The sequence below is a fragment of the Pinus tabuliformis genome, chromosome 7 (genome assembly GCF_031772625.1).
Source record: "Pinus tabuliformis cultivar Carrire ecotype Pingquan chromosome 7, CPIR1, whole genome shotgun sequence".
NCBI lineage: Eukaryota > Viridiplantae > Streptophyta > Pinopsida > Pinales > Pinaceae > Pinus > Pinus tabuliformis.
The window spans coordinates 1,610,471,777-1,610,489,440 of NC_142293.1; the positions used below are offsets into that span (position 1 = coordinate 1,610,471,777).

The 17,664-nt window shown below is 32.8% G+C and overlaps 2 pseudogenes; both read right to left on the reverse strand.

Annotated features, from left to right (window-relative positions):
* Positions 1 to 2,125: 2,125 nt before the first annotated feature.
* LOC149254342 (7-deoxyloganetin glucosyltransferase pseudogene) lies at positions 2,126 to 4,698 on the reverse strand (annotated as a pseudogene).
* Positions 4,699 to 4,832: 134 nt separating this feature from the next.
* The window catches only part of LOC149254343 (F-box protein SKIP31-like), a 32,534-nt pseudogene continuing 19,702 nt past the window's right edge, over positions 4,833 to 17,664 (reverse strand).

Here is a 17,664-nt window from a genome sequence, read left to right on the forward strand (position 1 = left end):
GTCTTGTTAAGTTCCATGTAGCCAATGAAAACTCTCTTTTTCCCATTTTTTTGGGCACAATAAAATTAGGTGATACCCATTCACTATATGAAATAGGATAACTAATAAATCTTGCATCCAATAATTTATGCAATTCTTCTTTTACTATGTATTTAAGTTTAGGGTTCACCCTTCTCTAGGGTTGATGAAACGGTTTGTGACCTTCTTTGATATTTCGTGCTTCAAATCACCTTCTTTTTCCACGTTTGCAGACATGAGTGAAGAATGTATGCTCGCATACAAGAGCCTCTTCAACTATCTTGTTTTCACCAATGAGGAATCAACATCAATCTTCTTATCCTTTTTTAGATGAAGCTCTGAATAGATTTTCCTATTTTTAGCTTCTCGATGTCCACCTTTCTTGCAGTAAGTGCAAAGTTTCTTTAACATCCACACTTTCTTTCCATTCTCTTTATTCTGATGTGGAGATGGGTCTTCATGTCATGTCCATTTCCCAGATGACAAATTTGATATACAAAGCCATTCTTTTCCAACACTTGGTAACACAATCGTTATTCAACCCAGAAAATGTGCATGGTTTCGTGTACCACAAATCTACATTTTCAATCTTCCTATAATCAAAAGGAATTTTGGAATAATTAGCTTTAGTGTACCTTTAATGGTTTCCTTTGGTCCACTCTCTAATGTGAACATGTTCTAAAATTAGTGATAGATAATTTTATTCCAACAATCAATTAATTATTTTTCATGTTTGTAAAGAGGACAAAAATTATGTCACCATGGAGCTATACTTAAGGTTGTGGTACTTTACCTATTGTATGTTTCAGAAGCTTTTATGGGCATATTTTCTGGTCGAATTTGTCCAAAATTTGGTAAGGATTTGTTAGAATCACAAGTTTGAGTTATTAACTCTCCACAATCCAAGTGCAATACAAATTTTTCATACATTTAGTTTTGATCTCTAGAATAAAAGTCCTATAAAAAATTTTCATGATGCTAAATTCATATATGCACTCAAGAATGTATTCAAAACAATTCAAATTGAAAATTTGACTAAAAAATCCAAATTATATATAACCCTTCAAATTTGTTAAAAAGGCAAAAAAAATATAATGAATTTAAAATCATTCTTATTTACAATATTATATGGTAAGAAAAATTCCTTTATACTCCTTTTTCTCTATTTTATAAAAAAAATTTAACATAATTTTACTAAAATTTTGAAAAACTTCAAAAGTTAAATGAAAATCATTCCCCTATCTACCATTCATTTATTGTTTATTTGGAAATAATTATTATTCATCTATTGTTTATTTGGAAAATAATTAATTTATAGTGATTTTTTTATAAATGTACCAAACATTTTAGTCAAATATTTTTTCTTTTACTTCTTTATTTATATTCTTTTAACCCGTGTTTAATTATTTATGTTAATATCAAATCTGGTGGTGCTAGGTTTATATTTAAAGAGATTTAAATCCCACTTTATCTGTATAAACTGCTTATTCATATTGGTTAATTTTTGAACGTATTATTTTAATTATTTTCAATACTTCAAAACTAAAACATCCTTAATCGTATTTTTCTATTTCATATCTTTAAATACACAATTTAATATAAACGCAGTGTATTACTTATATGTGCAAGATACTTATTCACTCAAGATATCCACTTCTTGAAAAATCCAAGGATAATGTATCCATTAAGCCATGCTTGAAGTAATAAATAATATAAAGCAATGTATACCCATTGAAAAAACTTAAATGATCATCTTAGAGCGAAATCAGGAAGAATGTTACCTATATATGGCCCCAATATAATTATCAGTCACTCCAGCATCCAGTGATGAACGGTCGACCATATAACCCAAGAGTTTGACACTGAAATCAGCTTTGCAGAGCTCTACGCTAAACCCAACAATTACTGACTTCACCTTAACTACCTTGACCGCGAATATCTATCATACCATGTTTCTTCGGTAACTTATATCTATTTTACCTTGTTTTTGTGAGAGGTTAGAGAACACCCTGGAGCTACCTGAAGATCCACAAATTAGAGAACTGTAGGTAACTTTAAAGAGAAATGAAATTAAAAACTAGATACCGGAACCTACCAACATTCGCGTTTAAACTTCTGCCTCAACCATCTGGGCTATAATTTGATGCATTCTTTTGAGGAATTATTTGGTGGAGTAACTTCTCTAAGTTGTTGTTAGAAGATCCTCCATCCTGGACAGCGCGCTTCGCAGCTTGTTTCAGTTTTCCAACTCTTTTCCTCATTTTAACTCCTTCCTCTCCTCCTATCAAATTCCTCACCAACACTGCCACCTCTTCCCTCTTCACCGTCTTTTTTAAATGCATTCCTATTCCCCACTCTTCACAAATGAATTTCGCATTTATATGTTGCTCAGCCAAAAAGGGCCAGCATATCATCGGCACTCCCGCGCTTATGCTTTCCAACGTGGAGTTCCACCCGCTATGATTGAGAAGCCCTCCCAAAGAAGGGTGGGACAGTACTTTTATCTGGGGCGCCCACCCCACCAACAGACCTCTATCCTTTGTTTCCTCAATGAATTCCTTTGGCAATATGGCAGATTCACCATTAACTATATCTGGCCGGATAACCCACAAAAAGTGGTGGTTGCTGGAGGCCAATCCCCATGCAAATTCCAGTAGTTGTTCGTTGGACAAAACTGCAATGCTTCCCAAACAAACGTACACGACAGAACATGGTTTCTGTGTATCCAACCATGTAAGGCAGCAACTTTCTTCATTCCACATACTCAATTCATCCGAGGGTCCTTCTTTGCTCTTACAATGAAATGATTGAGATAGCAGTAGAGGACCGATGGCATATACACGGAAGTTAACTGAGAGTGCCTCCAAAACTGGGCGTTCCAGTTCTTCGAATGTGTTAACTAGTAATGCAGCTGCGGATAACGTACCTTGGCCTACCATTATTCCACTCTGAAAACCAGGGTCCGAAATGTCTGTGACTAAGAGGAAGTTGGGCAGCTCCCTCAACCGCGGGGGCATTCCTGGGATGCAAGTGATTTTCACTTCATCAAGATATTCCTTGGTGAGGCAGCTTTCATATGTCAAACACAAACATTATTCATCACAATACAAAGTACAATGGCAATTCCATCCAAAGTGCGAAGAACAGATTGAAACTACAAAAGATATGACATGTATACAATTGTTTCAACAACGCAATCATTTTCAAAATGTGATGTGGGTAGATAATATGCGACCGTTTGGATCGTGTAAGCTACGCATTTCCACCCATAGAGATCAAAATATAATTAAGATTATTCAGTTTCTTAACCCATTGTATTTATTCCACCAACTTTCCATAGTATACTTTCCATATCTTAAAGTAAACTTTGTTTATAAAACTTTCTTTTTAGGAATTTAGATCAATTTTAAAACAACTTTGTTATCAATTTTCCAAAGAGATGATAATAAAACAGGTAACTCAAATCAAACACCCCCATTTCATAGGAGGAATAAAGTAAAGAAAATGCTTAGGACAATATTAGCAATGTCCTTTACCCGGTCAAACGTTTCGGGCAATACCCCATATACAGATTGGACAAAGTCTAATTCCTTTTAAAATCTCTTCGTTCATTTTCCGTGACGCATCGAAAAATTGTGACGCCTCAATGTGCCCCAGTTGAAAGATTCTCCTCACGGCTAGAAAACAGACCAAGATAGTTTATATACATAGAGCCCACGTAATATTACTGTTTTCTGGGACGAGAAAACTTGTCTATATTATCATTTTTGGAATATTTTTTATAAATTAGATTTTGAAATATTCTTAGAATCTGTAATTTTAGATTTTATTTAAAAATACCCAAAAAGTTTTTATCAATAAAACTATTTTACTCTACATTAAATTTACAGATACATTTTAAATCGGAGTATAAATCTTTGGGCGATACATTTTAAATTGTGATTGATTTTGATACACAGAAAATTAACATACCTCCTGCACACAAAAATGACATGCACAAATCTAGAAATCGTCCAAATTTTGGGGATAAAGAAAAACAGTTCGGCCATCAATACTAGATTCTTAACCTACGCAAGACTTAAAAGTTTCATATATCACCATCCCCTTGGTTGGTTGCAGGATGCAGCTTGATTGCTTGATTGAACAAACAACTATGATGTTGACATTTGTTGCGTACCTTTGAGAGGAAGATATCCTTTCTCGATGAGCAGAGGAATGGAAAAGTAAGCGGTGAAACCGAAGGCACTGGTCGGCCAGAAGGCAACTCTGGGAATACCATATTCGTTCGCAACATCCTGCGTCTTCGATAAAAGTCCATCCGACACTATAAAGGTGACTGGAGGAACGTTGGCAAGATGTTGGAGCGTTAGCGGTCATAGATTGGAAGAGGACAGGAACATTTTGATTCAGAGTAGACCCATTTCGGGGAGGCAGGCCGTCAGGCAGAGTTTCGAATCGTATATTCATATGATTCCTATTACCCGTAATGGAATCATCATCATGGGTCAAAATCACCCCACATTCAGCCAGACGCCTTTGGACAAATTCTGTAAGTAGATAGAACTCGCGGGTGGACAAAACATGGGCCAAATTCATGAAAGGTTTTATGTGGCCCTGCAGCGGAAACGGAAATAATACGGCATGAAGGGACCGCTGATCGACTGATTGTGTGGCTTCCATGTGTTCATTCATTTGTCAGAGGAAGATATCCTTTCTGGAAGAAGCATTTGTCAGTCACCATGGAAAAATAGAGGGATCTGAGTTCTGAAGAAGCACGGTGATGTAGAACTGTTTATAGAGATTTTTCACAACAATTACTTCCCCATTACAGTTGCAGGCCTGTAAATAGAAACATAAGACTTGTTCATTGTAAAAATAATGTAGTTCTCTCATTTTTTTTGGTGAATGGAATGACACGGAAGATTTACTTTTAATGAAATATCTAAGAATCTTCGATTATAGTCGAGGAACGTTGGGAGGCTGATAAAAATAAGTGAGTCCTTTGTTTGGAAAGAAAGACGAAATATTTTAAGAGGGACAGGTAAACATTTGATATATTTCCCACTATCAAAATGGAAGAAAATTATTTTGGCATGACCAGATCTTTTTTGTTGCCGCAGGAATTTTTATCCCACAAACAGTTTCACTTAAAATTAAAACCATTTCCATAAAGAACCTTGTCCTTGATCTATGAGAGATAATCAGAAAGGATTTTCCAATTTTCTAAAAGGGTCAGCTTAAGTGTAATGCTAGTAAATTAGTAAGCTAATTTCAGCTATAACTTAAATAAAAAAAATTGATGTAATTATTTAAATGGATTATCTTTATGGATACTGTGCATACATGAACAACATCGGAGATAAAGATAGAGTTTGATTATTCAACTTTCTCCTACATGGCAGAGGATGCTCCTTAAAAGGAATTTTACCTATACAAGTAATCAATCTTTAATCAATCTGGTAAAGTTTTATTTCCTTATCTATATCACACATATAGATCTTTTTTTCTCTATCTACAGGAAAAAAAAAAAAAAGAGTTTGATTAATTATTTATATGATTACTATAATATCTTTTAAGTTTAAATTAATATTTTTTATTAAAATTTATAATTTTTACAAATTTATAAATATATTATATCAAATAGAATTAATTAGAAAAAATATAAAAATAACAATTATGAATTATAATGTAAATCATATTCATAAATATAACGTGAAGTTGAATTTGAAAGAAAAACAATAACTTATAAGTTATATTATATATTCAATAAAACTAGTAGTTTTTCTTGGGGACAAAAACAAATTAAATATAAATTAAGGTAAATGAGAAATAAAATAAATATATAAAAAATATAATATGTGAAAATATGTTTAACAGGTTGAATAGTAAAATATTATATATATATAAATATTATTTTTTATATTTAAGTTTTGGTTAATTATATTTTTAGACCTAATATTTCTGAAATATTTTCTTCCAAAGCAAGCTGATGCTAATAAAAGAAAAAGGCACACTGGCACACTGACATCCTCTGTGACCATTCCATGTAGTTTACCTTTTCAGCATAGCATCTTCTACGGACCTGAGAGTGCTTGTGGCGGTGTTAACTGCAGCAAAAGCAAATATAGAAAACGCACACTGACACCGTACTGGAATTACGCGTTAGGCTGGCACTGGGGCGGTCTTAGCTGCAGGGAGAAAACAAACATAGAAAAAACCACTGACACCTAGCAGTGTAGGGTGGATTAAGTTCATGATGTCTTTATCATTGAATCATCATTATCTAGGTGGTATTATTGTTCAGAACAATTTAGTGGCAAGAAATGCGTGTAAATTTGGTGATTTGGAATTCTCTAGTGGTATGTGGTAAGGAACCAACATGGTTTTTGGTTTATTGGTGATCTATGTATTTATTTTGGTTGACACCTTGAGTTTGAGACTTTCTGTTTGATAATGATTTTTTTCTATTCATGGTCAATAGTTAACCAACTTAGATCCATCTAACACTGGATCTATCATGCATCCAGAGGGATCAAATCCCTCTAGGTGCAAAACTTCTTTTCTACTCGCCATTCCAGAACACAAGCTGGAGCACTGGTTTCAAAGTATGCTCGAGAGCCTCTATATCCAAAGCCTATTCATGTTCCAAGTCCCTATCCAGATCCAAACATAGATAAAGATCCCGCACCATTTTACCTCGTTAACGCAGCAAAAGGATCAAATCCCTCTAGGTGCAAACCTTCTTTTCTGCTCGAGGGATTTGGATCTATCATGCACCGAGAGGGATCAAATCCCTCAAGGTGCAAACCTTCTTTTCTGCTTGAGGGATTTTATCCCTCTCGGCTCTTGGCGCATGATACATCTGGTGTTAGATGGATCTAAGGTGGTTTTAGTTGAGGGAAAAATGTCACACTTTTATATTATCAGTATTATGTACATGTTTGAGATAAAATTCAAAATTCACATTATGTTTTCTTTGCTTGGCATGGTGATATCATTCTCCTTTAGTTGAGTCTGTGTTGCTTGCCTTGAATGGTTTGTAAGTCTCTTTTTTGGATGCTTTGATTAGTTTGTGTGTCTATATGTGTTTGGATTTGCATGGTAATATTTGTAAATGTTACAGTTGTTGTGTTATATTTTACATGTGTATGTAATTGTTTATTAGTGATTAGTTGGCGATGAAGATTTAGTGAGACAACCTTGTGTTATCTTTTACATGTGTATGTAATTGTCTATTAGTGATTAGTTGGTGATGAGGAAGTGAGACAATATTGTCAATAGTTTGCAAGAGGATTGATATTGCACATCTATTTCAATTAATTTTAGGTATCACAACTTCTCACAACTAGTTAACTCTTAACAGTGTTCCTCCAGGTATTATTAAATATATCATGAAGGGTAGTTTTAATAACTTACAAAGTCAAAATTACTGTTGAAATATTTTGTTTCTTTCCTAATGTTTGAAATAATTTATTTCCTTCAAGAATATTTTCATGATCTTTTTATCTATAGTCTATTTGCAAAGTCTAGAAATAATGTATTTTTGAATTTTTTTTAAATGAGTGGCTAGATTTATAAAATATTTACATTATTTGTTCTCCAAACAATTATCACATCTCCTTCAAGAATATTTTGATTTGTTTTGAATGTTTATAAATATAAATTTTCTTCTTATAAATATTTTGAATACATTGTTGTATGTAATTATCAATCAGTAATTTTGAATATATGTAATTTTGAATAATGTAATTGTATATTAGTAATTAGTTGGTGATGAAGCAGGGAGATAATCTTGTCAGGGATTAATTTTCACTTTGCACGAGGATCGATTTTTCATATCGATTTCATTTTAAGTGTAGGTATTGTAACTTTTAAGAACTAATTAACTCTTAATAGTGTCCCTCTAGGTATTACTAAATATATCTTGATTTTTTTCTTATTATAATCTACAACCTCAATATTAACAACATCTAATGCATCTAATGAAAACAATCAAATAGGATTAGAAAACAACATCTACATTGAAATCAATGCATCTAGTCCAAACAATCAAATAAGATTAAAAAACAACATCTACACTAAAATCAATGCATCGATTTCATGAAATCAAATGATATTAGAAACCAACATTTACAGTGAAATCAATGCATCTAGTGCAAGCAGTCAAATAGGATTATAAATCCACATCTACACTAAAATCAATGCATCTAGTGCAAGCAATAAAATATAATTAGAAATCAACATCTACATTGAAATCAATGCATCTAGTGCAAACAATAAAACATGATTCGAAATCACCATCTACACTAAATTCAATGCATCTAGATTAATCAAATAGGATTATAAATAAACATCTACTCTAAAATCAACGCATCTAGTGCAAACAATCAAATATAATTTCAAATCATCATCTACATTGAAATCAACGCATCCAGTGCAAGCAATCAAATATAGCTAGAAATCAACATCTATATTGAAATCAATGCATCTAGTCCAAGCAATCAAAAATGATTAGAAATCATCATCTAAACTAAAATCAATGCATCTAGTGCAAGAAATATTCTTCCCTCTCTCCTCCCTCCATCCATATCTATATCTCCCTCCATTTCTCCCTCTTTGTCTCTCTATATCACCCACCGAAACACACATGCTCTCTCTCTCCATATCCATCTATCCCTTCCTCTCTCCCTGCCTCTCTCTATCTCTCTCTTCTTCCCTCTTTTCACATTCCATCTATATCTCTATCTCCTTTTGCCTTTCCTTTGTCTCTCTATATCACCCCCAAACCATATAGACTCTTTCCCCATATCTATATATATCTCTCTCCCACTTCCTCTCCCTCTCCCTCTCTCTTCCCCTTATATCCCTCTCTCCAGCTTCTATCTCTCTTCCATACTACTCTCCTCTTTTCCCTCTCTCTCTCTATCTCTCTTATCAGTCCTTCTCTTTCTGACGCCCTCCCTCTCTTCCTTATTCTCTCTCCCACCTCCCTCTATCTCTTCCCTCCATATCTCTCTTTTCCCTCCAACTCTGTCACTATCTCCCTACCTCTCTCATTCTCTCTCCTTCTGCCCCTTCCTTCCATCTCTCATTCTTTGTCTCTCTATCTCACCCCAAAACTTACACACTCTCTATTCATCTCTCTCTCTCTCTCCATTTTTCTGTCTCTATGTCTTTCTTCTTCAATCCCTCTCTCCCCCTCCAACTCCATGTCTCTATCCCTCCCTCTCTCCTCCTCTCTCTCAAGTCCTCTCTTTGATCCTTCCCCTCTCTTCCTTTCTCTCCTACATCCCTATTTCCCCCATCTCTCTCTCTCTCTCTCTCTCTCTCTTTATCTATCTCTCTCTTCCCTCCAACCTTGTCACTAGCTCCCTCCCTCTCTACTTCTCTCTCTCCCACTCTCTCCCCTCTCCATATTTATGTCTCCCTCTTTCTCTCTTACCATTATCTCCCTCTCTCACTCCTCTCTTTATCTCTCTCTTCATTCCTCCTCTCCCCTCTCCATTTTATCTCCATCTCTCTCTTGTCACTCCCCTATCTATCCACCTGTATCACTTTATGTTTCTGTTCTTCCCTCCATATATATCTAAAGTTAATATATATACAATGATATATTAATATATATTATAATATAACAAATTGAATAATATATTAAATTTAATAATGTATTGGTCCAAAGTTATTAAATTGAATAATATTAATATTACAATATATTAATATTAATATTATTATTATTTTAATATTAATATTATATTTAATGATGTTTTTTATATGGCATGATAACCAATTTTATAATAATGTGGAAATATTTGTGTCTTTCATGACTATAACATATCCATAGGATATGATTTTTCCTTTTAAAATTATTTTACAAATATTTAATTGAAAAAAATATTGAATTAACCTTTTTCCTTTGATTTAAGAAATTATATTGGCTTTAGTAAAGAGTAAAGATGTTTAAAATTTTACCTAATTTGGAATTTTAATGTGGTAATTTTTTTGTTAAAGGTAAATTTATGACCCATTCAAATTCACTTACATGATAATGAGATAATTTATTATCCATTCAAACTATATCTAATAATACATAGTTATATTTTAGTAACTAATCTTAGTCCATCAATAAGATTTAAAAGTTATATATAATATAATTTAAGATTGAAGCTAATGTTTTGGGTGACACTAACGAAAATTAATTTTATTATTTTTTGAGGACGTGACATACTTACACATAGGGGTCATACCGGGTTGCAGAATGTGCCTCTAGGCCCAATGATATTGCCTTTAATAAAGAGTAAAGATGTTTAAAATTTTCCTAATTTGGATTTTGATGTGGTAAATTTTTTTGTCGAAGGTAAATTTATGACCCATTCAAATTCACGTATATGATAATGAGATAATTTATTATCCATTCAAACAATATATACTAATACATAGTTATATTTTAGTAATTAATCTTAGTCCATTAATAATATTAAAAGTTATATATAATATAATTTAAGGTTCAAGCTAATGTTTTGGCCGACATTAGCGAAAATTATTTTTATTATTTTTTGAGGACATGACATACTTACACATGGGGGTCATATTAGGTTGTAGAATGCACCTATCGGTGCAACAAGGCTATTAATTATTTTTCTAGTTGTTTAGAGTGACAACCAAAAGACTGTTGATTTAATTTTCAACCTGAGGTTTGTAGGGGAAGTTCCAAATTGCCATCCATTGTATATGTTAGTACAATCATGTATGTGCCTAAAATTGTTGTAACGAAATGGTTGTCATAGTTATAGATATATTGATTCTCTTACAAGTCACCAAGTGATCTAAGTCACATCGCTTTTGTAGAAATATAAAGGAACATTGTCTAATCTATGTTGCAAGAATGTGAATTGTAAGAAAAAAAATCAATCTGAGAGGAAAGTGAATCATAGTAGGATCTAGAGGTGACTCGCTCAAGTATCAAAATGGTCTCCATTAATTCACACTTCCTTTTAAAGAAGATATAAATAATATAACCAATTGAAAATGTTTAGGGAAATAGAGTAATTTAACTCTATAACATAGAAGAGTTGTAGCAACATGAGTTGCGACAAAAACCCTAACTTAAGAAATGTTTTAAATTCTTTCACGAAACTAATTTAGTGAGTAAATGAAGATAACATCAACACTTGACTTACAACAATAAGCCTATAGTTTTGAGTTGTAGCAATGTAAATTATCATATTTGTGGAAATTAGTGATTTAGGGTTACAAAAATACAAAAACCAAAGTTAATGTAGAAATAAATAGAAAAATAATTACAACTAAGTCTATGTTATGTATGAATATAGTACCTGAATAAAGAGGGGGGCCTACCTCCTTTGGCAAGGCACTGAGTAGAAAGCCAATAGAATGTGAATGCTCGACACAATATTACTCTAATTAGAGAGGAAAGAAAATCAAATTGCATAAGTATGGAAAGTACAATAATATTCTTAGTTTCTGGTTACTAGTTCCTAGCTACCCACCTAAAGGACAATAGAAGGCTTTTATAAAAGATGTTTTCTATTTAAATAATTGAAACAATTGGATGGATAACCATGGTAACTAGGCTATTCATCTTGTTGCATCATATTCTTTAAAAAATAATAGAAAACAAGCATTGTGTGACACGATTCAATTATGTGATAGGTGGTAGTAGAGTCATCCACTTTTCTTGGTCATCCAATTTCTCATGAGAAATTATTGTCAACTACTCGACCGATCCAAAATTGGTAGTTAGATAGTTTACTGTTGCACTGATGCAATAGCCACAAAGTTGTAGCATTGTCATGAAAGTTGCAACAAGTAGAAGAATACAAAGTTGGAGCAATGCATCACTACAAGGGGAACCACAAGTTGCAACAAAAATGTCAGGGGAAGTACAAGTCACAATGATAAGAATTGTAACACTAGATTCATAACAATGATGTCAATAATCTAAAGTTGTGTATCTTTGTAGTTTCATCCTAGATTTGCAAATGCAGTGAAGAGTTGTAGCAATGATAAATAGTTGTAGCAACTATGGTCACATCTCACAGTTGCAGAAATTAAAACTTGCCCTGCATGAGAATGTTGTAGCACATATAGGGATTTGAAAAGCCTACAAATAGATGCATCCATGGCTAATATACCTATGTTGAGTAGTACTTGTGTAGCATTTGTATCTTATATGCCACTATTAGTACATAAAAGAAATCATTTCCCAAAAAATGTGAAAGAATAATTGTTGAAATGGAACATATAAGGATATCCCTACCTTGACCAAAAATGTATCAAAATGGATGGAAAAGGTAATAAGAAATGATGGAAATTTGGAAAATGGTGGAGAAAGTTATTAAACAGATGCTAAAAATATGTCAAATTAGGCATTTGTCATCTTCCCACAGCCAAACACATTACATGTCCTCATGAAACTAATAGTTGGTATGAATCTAAGAATGCAAGGATCCCATGGGGGTTACTGAGAACGTAATCAATATATGCTACCTCATCTTCATGAAAATACCTCCCTTTTTCCTAAATTTCCCTCCAACAACCCCATTTCTTCCTTTCTAGTCAACCAATAATCCTTCCTATACTCTATAGTTGGAAATCAAATCATATAATAGTGGAATTTCAACCCAATCTATTTTCTTCCACAACTCTCCATGCATTTAATGTATTTATGCACTCTTTCCAATTATATCTTCATATTGCTAAAATTGAAGGGGTATTTTCTTTGGGTTTCTTTTGTAGTTGATTCCACCATTCCACACATCCTTCCATAGCTAATTTCTCTATTATCTCAATTTGTGTCCTAAAATATGTGATGGCTTTCTATTTATTCTTAGTTATGAATTCTACATGTTAGGAAGAGAAATTCCATTGTTTATGAATGTTAAGTTACTATAAGGGCATGTGATACTCACCCCTAATTGAAAAATTAATGGAAAAATTATGTTGTGCAATTTTATTGGTTGATTTCAAGTTAACATGGTTAATGAGGTAGGACAAGAATTCTCTCAATTGTACATCACACACAAAATCATTGGGGTTCCAAATGGGATAATGAAATATCAAAACATTGTGTTCATAAAGCTAATAGAGGTAGTTCTTCTTATCATTGGTTCATGCACAATAGGCCTCTAGAAATGTGGTTGGGCTTGTGATTTAATGACTTACTAGTGATTATGGATTTCCTTTGCAACATTTTGATTTTTTCTTGTAAAAAAAAATGTAGTAATTTAAATTTACTGCTCTGTTGATCATGGTTGTTTTAAACCAAAGTCAAGCGTTGCGAGGTTCATTCGTAATTAAATTTTTTGTTTAAGTTTTAAATTGGAATTTTTTATGATGTTTTTTGTTTTTTTGTAGCTTGGCACCAAAGGAATTTTGGTTGGTTGCACTCGCCATTGGAAGCTTTCTGATCCTCCTTGTCCAACCTCCTTGTCCAGATTATGTAAGTCTCCCTCCTTGTCTAGACCGGGTAAGTATCCCTCCTTGTCTAGCCTCCTCATCTGGACTAGGTAAGTCTGCCTCCTTGTATGCTATATTTCCTACCCCATGGGATATGCCACAACATATGGGTACAAGTGATCTTCTCGCAATCGTATTGGTAATTTTTTTGTCACCTGATAGGTTACTAGCATCAAATTCACCACTATTAGCATTATCATTAAGATTCTCTTCCCTTAGCTCGTCCATCCCAAGTCTTACTGGGGAGTTTTCACTCAACTTGTAGTTAACTGAGTCAAAGGAACTTATCATACTAAAGAAGATAAGATTAAACCCTACAAGGCACTTTTAGATAGACTTAGAGCAACCTTTGACGAATTTTATATAGATTATATCCAGTTTCCAACATGGTGATGCCATGTCCTCGGTCGCTTCCCCCGTTAGTACAATAGAACTATTCTTCCTCTAATTCTGATGTTGCCTCCTCTCTTGGAACTGGATATACTCAATCTCGAATGGGATATGTGACAGGAGACTATGCAATTAATTCATAATAAAATGTGCTCACCTCTAGCTTAGATTCCCCCAAATCATTGTTGTCACATGGGGTACACTCATTCTTCTCGACACAGGGAATCATTGTTGTCACATTTCACACTTTTCTTTGATTTGGATTTTATAATATAAAACTATGAGTTGCAGTTTAAAAAAACACACTTGTAATAAATTATTTGCAGTTTTGCTCAAAACAAGAATTGATCTATTTTAAGTATTTTTTTTTCATTTTGAAATTGCATTTGAGGCTTTTTATAATGACAAAAGATTAGCTACTAATCTCGTACATATATTTATTGGTGGATCCAACAATGTAATGTCATCCACATGTCAAAGACTGTAATTGTAAGAATGTACCTTATTTTCTAGTTCTCTGTTTTTTCTATTGATTGTACCATATTGTGTAGTATTTGCTAAAGTGCTAGATTAACTTTGTACTAGAAAATACCTGCAAACTTTTATTTCAATCCTCCACATTATCAATTTGTTCTAGGTCACTTTTGCTTCCCTTTATGGTAATTCCTGGTGGCATTACAAACATGGCTTTCCTCCCTCTATCTATACTGACTCTGCAACTATTGTTTCATTGTTCATAGTGATACACTGTTCACCATTGACATTGATTATGTTTTCTACTTGAAACTCCTTTCTTGAAATTAGTTTTATGTTTGGGTTGTGTTGTATTGAGAATTTCACTGGGATATACATTTATCTTTGTTATACGTTAGCGAAGCTACAAGACTTCCATCCCTATCGAAGAGACTAAGATCTATTAGTGATAAACTTGATCAAAAATTCAGAACAATTCTAGCTCTACAGTCATTAAAGCAAGATTCGTTTTGGCTTATTTGGGATTCATTTTTTCAGTTTTAGCACATTTGAGAGTGATTGTTTTAAGGCATCAATTATGAGAAGAAAAGTTTATCTGTACAATTTGATTGACAAAACAATGAAGATCTTTGTGGACCTATATCTTGTGGCATGAAATCTAGGATTTAAAATCAAGCCATATATTTTCTAAGATATATATATATATATATATATATATATATATATATATATATATATATATATATAGCCATATATTTTCTAATATATATATGTGTGTGTGTGTGTGTGTGTGTGATTGATGAATTTACTGTTAATTGATAATCTGATAATATTCAATAAAAATTGAAGGAAAATTGGCATTGCCTACATATTTATGGATGTTATATATGTTGAAATATATAATATGAAATATGATATCAAAATCAGCCATATATCTTTGCATCTAAATGTATATAACATTATTTATAAATCTTCTTAAGTGCATCATTTTTGTCTTACATTTTATTGGAGAGGTTGAAAATAGAAGTTACTTTTAGAGAATTGAACTATTTCAAACTCTATGTAAAGTTTGAAATAGTTCAAACTAAGATTTACACATAGGATTTGTTGTGAGTAAATTATTCCTCCATTAAAACTGATCCTTCAAACCCAACCTAACTAATATGGCTAAAAAATAGTGAACTCAACCCAACTTGGGAAAGAAAAATAGTGAACATTGAACTCAACCAAACTTGGGGAAAAACACGGTGAATAGTGAACTCAACCCACCTAACCTATGAATAGTGACATTATTGAGTTAAACCGATCATAAATGTGAGTGAAAGGAGTGTGAAGAGGAACATCATTGGGTTAAATAAATCACAGTGAAGTTTGGTTGGGAAAAATTCCATGCAAAGTTTTAAACCTGCTTCCTGTCCATAATTTTGTGAAGGTTGAAACAATTTCAGTTTTTTTTGGGAATAAACAAAGTCAATTGTTTTCACCCTTTATTGTCCTTTAACCTCCGAACGATATCAGTCAACCCTTTTATAATTCTACTTATAAGATGAAGTGTAAATTTTTTGTTTCGACAAATCTGTACATATGATCTCTTTTGTCTCTAGAATTCTCAAATTATCTTCTCCAAACTTCAAATTTAATATCATTTGAGATACATCATTTTCATTTCTATTTTGTTGGGTGCACGAGATTGAAGCTAATTAGAGTGTTGGCATTTGTTTTTCATCTATTTTTGGTGTTTTAATTTTAATTTTATTGGGTTTCTAATTAGAGTGTTGGTATTGCTTTGCCATCTATTTTTGGTGTTGTAATTTTAATGTTATTGGGTTGACTTGTTTAACCTTGATTTATCTCATAGAACAACCTTCATGCTTCTTGGTAACATACTTTCCTTGCTTCTATTGTTATATGTTCATTTATGTTTCCTTTTTCATTATGTGTAATTCACTTTGTTTCCCTATTTAATTGGAACATGGGTCTTATCATCTTTCTAAAATGAAGCATAATACACTTAATTGAAGGTTCTTGTACTACTCTTTTCAAGCAGTAGTTTCTTTTTGAGATACATATTTTTCATTTCTATTTTGTTGGGTGCATGATATTGAACTTAATTAGAGTGTTGGCATTTCTCTTTCATCTATTTTTGGTATTTTAATTTTAATGTTATTAGGTTGATAATTAGATTGTTTGCATTGCTTTGTCATCTATTTTTGGTGTTTTAATTTTAATGTTATGGGTTTCACTTGTTCTACCTTGATTTACCTCGTAAAACAACCATGATGCTTCTCGGTAACATACTTTCCCTGCTTCTCTTGTTATATGTTCATTTATGTTTCCTTTTTTATTATGTGTAATTCACTTCAATCTTCCCTATTTTCTTGGAACATGGGTCTTATTAGCTTCCTAAGATGAGACATAAGACACTTAATTGAAGGTTGTTGCGCTTTCTCTTTTCAAGTAGAAGTTCCTTTTTGAGATATATATTTTTCATTTCTATTTTGTTGGGTGCATGAGATTGAAGCTAATTAGGGTGTTGGAATTGCTTTGTCAACTATTTTTGGTGTTTTAATTTTAATGTTATTGGGTTGCTAATTAGAGTTTTGGCATTGCTTTGTCATCTATTTTTGGTGTTTTGATTTTAATGTTATTGGGTTGACTTGTTCTACCTTGATTTATCTCGTAGAAAAATCTCCATGCTCCTTGGTAACATACTTTCTTTGCTTATGTTGTTATATATTCATTGATGTTTCCTTTTTCATTATGTGTAATTCACTTCAAACTTCCTTATTTTCTTGGAACATGGGTCTTATTAGCTTCCTAAGATGAGGCAGAATACAGTTGATTGGAGGTTCTTGTACTTTCTCTTTTCAGATAGTAGTTTCTTTCTTAGATACACATCTTTCATTTTTATTTTGTTGGGTGCATGAGATTGAAGTTAATTAGAGTGTTGGAATTGCTTTGTCATCTATTTTTGGTGTTTTAATTACGCCGTAAGGAATTTCCCTCTGAAATCCACTCTCCTCTTATCTTACCTATCAAACTATGATCCGTTTGATTTGATGTTAGACGATTAAAATGTTCACAACCGTTAATCAAAGATTTAGTTATCACTGAAAAAAATAACAATAATAATCTAAACTTCATCATCATTTTTAAGAACCAAGGAACCGTGAAGGTAGAGAGCCATGGCTTGCATTGCAAATGAACGTGGACGGCCATGGCTTGCCATATCTTTTTCAAAAACCAGTGAACCCTGAAGGTAGACTGCTATGCCATGGCTTGGGTTGCAGAATGAAGGTAGATAGG